Genomic DNA, 5,279 nt, shown 5'->3' with positions numbered 1-5,279 from the left:
TTCTTTGCCAGCGTTCATGCTCTGCTAGCTTTCTAGGAAGGTATACAAGAGATGGGAATGTTTCCAGTCTTTTCTTTCTGAAAATTTCTTTATTATACTCTCCCATGTGTTGGCAGTTTGGCCAGTTATCTAATTATATTTTTAAAAGCTTCACAGTATTATCCCACTGTCCTCTAGTATCTCTAATTGTTATTGAGAAGCCTGATTCTATTGTGATTTTTTTTTTAAGTCTCACTCTGTGTTGCCTTGGGGTTGAGTGTCATAGTGTCATAGTTTATACCTCAGATTCCTGGTTCAAGTGATCTTTCTGCCTTGGCTTCCCAAGTAGCTGGTACTATAGGCGCCCATCACAACACCCAGCTAATCTTTCTATTTTTGTTAGAGACAGGGTCCCACTTTGCTCAGGCTGGTCTTGAACTCCTGAGCTCAAATAATCCACCCTCCTCCACCTCTCAGAGTGGTATAATTACAGACATGAGCCACCACACCGAGCTGTGATTTCTTTTTTGATATGCTCTTTTTCTCTATCGATGTGTTTACGATCTTCCACTTAACCTGCAAGCACTAAAATTTTATCACAATACCTATTGAAAATGTGTATTAATTGTGTTTTCATTAAGACATTTCAAATGGAAACACAGGTCTTAAATTTCTGATAAATTTTCTTATAATACTTTTGATAATTTTTCTCTCTTATTTTCCCTCTTTTCCTTTCCTGAAATACCTATATTAGACTCACTGAGAACTGACTCACAAATATCTTATCTATCCTTTGTTCATCTCTTTTATTCCTATGAAATTTCTTTTTTTTTTTTTTTGGTCTGTGAAAAGAGCCCGCTTTATTGGGAAAGAGAGTGCTGCACACTGACCAACAGATGAAGGCCACCCAAGGGGCAGCTTACACATCATATTCCAAAAGATACAGACGATGTTTGCTAATATCAGTCAACTGGAACATGGACGACTCTGGGCAGCTTCTCCAACCTCATCACTCTGGGGTCAAGTAACCTCCCATTTTCCTGACAGCAACTGTGGTTCACTAGAGATAAAGCCCATCAGGGGTGCCTTCTTGTTTTTTATATAGAACATTTTCTTTACATTTTTTGAAGTCTTCATTTGTTACTTTCATTCTACATTCTCTTAAGGCCATCAGACCAGCTTCTGTACAAATTGCCTTAATGTCAGCACCAGAGAGGTCATCTTTAGCCATGATCAAGTCATCGAGCATTACATCATCAGCCAGGGTTGTCCTGCTTGTGTGAATCTGAAAGATGCGCTTCTTAGTCTTTTCATCAGGCAGGGGAAACTCTATCTTCCTGTCAATGTGGCCTGGTCTGATAAGAGCTGGATCCAAAGTTTCTGTTTGGTTTGTAGCCATAATAACTTTCACATCTCCCCTTGAATCAAATCCATCCAACTGGTTCAACAGTTCCAACATTGTCTCCTGAATTTCTCTATGACAAGAGATTGAGTCATATCTTTTTGTCCCAATGGCATCAATTTCATCAATAAACACGATGGAAGGTGCATGTTCTTCAGCAACTCGAAACAATTCCCGAACAAGTTTGGGCCCATCACCTAGGTACTTCTGAATGAGGTCAGAGCCAACCACTCTCAAGAAAGTGGCTGAGGTTTGGTTTGCTACTGCTTTAGCTAACAAGGTTTTACCTGTGCCAGGTGGACCATAAAGAATGACCCCTTCATAATATTCAGGATGGGTGAGAGGAATCTCCACAGATTCCTTAATTTCCTAGATTTGGTTGTCTAAGCCCCTAAAATCTGCATAGATTTCCTGGGGTGCCTTTTCCACCTTCATCACTGTGACCAGGGGATCTGTGTCATCCATCAGCACCCCTATCACGGCATGCACCTTGTGTTTGAGCAGGACCGAACAGCCTTGTTCCAGCAGATCCTTGTCTACAAATGAAAGGATGCTGACATAGTGTTCTGAGTCCACAGATGTGGACACAATGGCATCATTGTGATCAATGATCTCTTCCAAGGTTCCTACTGACATTGGGGTTCCTCTCAGATCATCCACTTTTGATCTTTCCTCCTCTTGCTTTTCCTGTAATGGTTTCATTTGTTCCTGATTTCTAATGAATTCTTCCTCCATGAGAAGATAGTCTTTAATTCTCTCTAACTTCAACAATTTTAATCGGCACTGATTGTGAGGTGTCACCAGTGGTAGTTTACTGGCTGCACCTGGTCCCTTTGTTTTCTTCTTCTTTTTCCCCACTCTGGTTAGTACAAGAGGTTCATATTTCTTTTTCTTATCCTTGTCATCCTTCTTGCCACCTCCAGGACCATGGCCACCACTCTGACTTTGACCCATCTTGCCTCAGCTGCTCACTCTGCCACTGCCAAAAGTGCACACAGCCCCTATGAAATTTCTTTAATTGTACTCCTAACCCTTTTATTGAATTTTATTTTTCAGCTATCATATTTTTAATTTTCAAGTGTTTCCATTGTTACCTGATTTTTCCTTTAACCTAACAGCATGCTTTTGTTTCAAGGTTGAAATATATTCTTTTATCTCCTTGGGAATGCAAGTCATGTTTTCTATGTAGAAGTGTCTCTTACCTACATTGTCTGTTTTCTCCAAGTTACCAAGAGATGCTTGGTAGTTTTGCTCTCTCATCCCCAGTTAGAGGCTTTCTCTAAGTCTGTTGATTCTTAGCTATATATTGTACATAGAAGAGAGGCACTGAAAAGTTGCTTTGAACATCTTTTGAATGGACATAGCTTGTCAACTGCTAGGTTTCACTAAAAGTGATCATTATGACAGTGAGATAGATTATGAGAGACTTCAAATTTTTTTATGTTCAACTCTGAAACACTTTAGTTTCCTCACAAATAAAAACGTATCCCCTGTTACGTGTGTGGCAGAAGTTTGGTTTCTGACTTTTTAGATGATGGGAGAGAGGCAAAGAAAAAAAAATCCTACTTAATAAAATGCAGATCTTATCTGAAGATCACGTGTTCCTCATCAATTATCTCTTTTCTTGCGATCTCCAAGTTTGGATACAGTTGGTTCAGTTGCTATTCAGATAGTCACAGGGCAGAATTAAGTAACAAGGGGCATATAACTGTTCCTTATAGAGATTTTCAACAGGTGTATCTAATTCCAGTGCACTGCCCTCTCTGATATAAAACATCTCCAATTAACAAGCTTTCCTATGGTGCTTTGGCAAGTGATTACTTTCTTGTTACTCTCTCCCTCATTATACAACTAGACATTCTCATTTCTTTTACTAAATCAGGGACCATTCTTTCTTCTTTTTCTCCTCATATATTTTTCTTCATGGTTACAGGCAAGTCTTATTAATGCTGAACTCTGAATCTTTGTTTCTTATTCTTCTTGTATGTTCTTTTTGTATGTTTATGTGTGTGCACTTGTGCATGAGCATGTGCATGTATGAGAGAGATTGATTGGTTGATGGGAGGAAAGGAAATAATATCTTTTTATTTTGCCAACTTTAGACAGAGATAGATTTGGAGATAGATTTTATACTAGCCTTGAGATAGCCTCTTACTTAAACATCAAAGTCCCCACATGTGACAACAGAAAGCATACTGAGTGCTATGGTCTCTCAATGGAAATCATGGAGACCTAAAAGGAATATACTTAGTAGTAATTTTTCCCTTAAAGTCCAATGTTGCTTTGAATTTTCATTCTTCCTCTCTATTTTCCAACTATATCTTTCTTTAAACATAATCACCAAGAATTTTTGCTGTAACTACAATTTGTCCAGCTTTATGTTAAGACCCAATGCATTGAAGTATGTGCAGTTCATATTAGAATAAAACAAGTTGGCATCCCAAGAAGATCTGCAAAAGTGTAAATTTAGGTTTCATCCCTGCCACAGTTTAATTAAATCAAGTAAATTTTACTGAGCCCCTGTTTGCCCCCCCCAAATACAACTTGTACATTTCCTAACAAATGCAAACAATGTAACCTAATCATATGTACCCTCATACTAGTCTGAAATAATTAAAAAAGAAATCAAGTACATTTTAATCAAAAGTCTTAGTTGACATTGCTTTCATTTCTGCTTATGAAATGGCTATTTACAAAATGCATTGACATGATCTCCTCCTTTGAAATATCTGCATAACATAGTAGTTAAGAGCATGAGTTATAAAGCCCAACTTTAGTCTTGAATTCTTGCATATCTGTTTAATAACTGAAGCAAGTGTTTACCTTCCAACTATACCTACATTTTTAACTATAAATGGGAATATTACTAAAAACTATCCAATAGAGATGTTAGGAAATTTTAATTAGTTTGAACATATAAAACACTTTAGGCCAATATTCAGGAAATACTAAAGATTTATTTATTTCATAGAACCAAAACTATCTTCTGAGTTAGAGATTTTATGTATAAAATACTTTATAATCCCCTCCATTTGTGTGGGAGTGGAATTTATGATGATGATGGAATATTATTCAAATTATTATGAAGAGATTAGTTCGATATAATTAAAGTCCCAGCAGTGGAGGATCTTAATAATCTAGTAGGCAAGTTGACCAGTTCCATAAATGTTTGTCAGCTTCTTTTCCAAGCCTGAATCATCAGTAGTCTAATTAGAAAAGAGTTTATGTCAGTAGAGGTGGGGGTTATACATGGGCTAAATAATCTGGATTTTTATTCACCATGGATGATCTATTTATAACCATGGCTGGATGTCCAATCTCCCCACCATAAGAGTCAATATTGTATCTTGAACACAGTACTATTTTTTTGATAGGATAGGCTGGCTACCTAGTAAAAGTCTTATTTCATCTGAGAAACCTCATTCTGGAAGGAATAACACTTCACTCATATTAGAATACACACTTATCCTAGAAAATGAATTTGCCTCACTTGCCAATAATAACTTTGCCAACCACAGCATCTATGGACTTATGGGCAGGCTATTCCATATAACATTGTAACATGGCAAATGAAATTGAGCAGGGGACATATTCATGAAACACACTTGAGTTACTGTTTTACCCATAACACTGAATCATCTGACTTGATAGAAACAAGGAATGTCCTTATGAAGAACCAATTATGACAACAATTTTATGGTAATGCCTTACAGAGCTAGGCTAATATCCTCTAGGCTGTGTTATGTGGTTGTAATTGATTGGTGCTATTTCTTCCATTGTTATATTTCAGAAGTCTGGGAATGAGAAGAAATGGGAGTGACTTATCTCACTATTTCACTTAGTGATCCAATGGCAATCTCTCTCTCTCTTTTTTTTTTTTTTTTTTTTTTTTTTTTTT

General features: G+C 37.1%; 1 pseudogene across 1 annotated transcript; it reads right to left on the bottom strand.

Annotated features, from left to right (window-relative positions):
• Positions 1-1,039: 1,039 nt before the first annotated feature.
• On the bottom strand, positions 1,040-2,336 carry LOC100950754 (annotated as a pseudogene). Its single transcript, XR_154395.3, has one exon. The product of XR_154395.3 is annotated as a 26S proteasome regulatory subunit 4 pseudogene (transcript).
• Between the last annotated feature and the right edge of the window lie 2,943 nt (positions 2,337-5,279).

Source organism: Otolemur garnettii, unplaced genomic scaffold, assembly GCF_000181295.1.
Source record: "Otolemur garnettii isolate 467f Iridium unplaced genomic scaffold, OtoGar3 scaffold00122, whole genome shotgun sequence".
NCBI classification, from domain to species: domain Eukaryota; kingdom Metazoa; phylum Chordata; class Mammalia; order Primates; family Galagidae; genus Otolemur; species Otolemur garnettii.
Note: the sequence above shows the minus strand (reverse complement) of the source record. Positions and strands in the feature narration are given on the sequence as shown.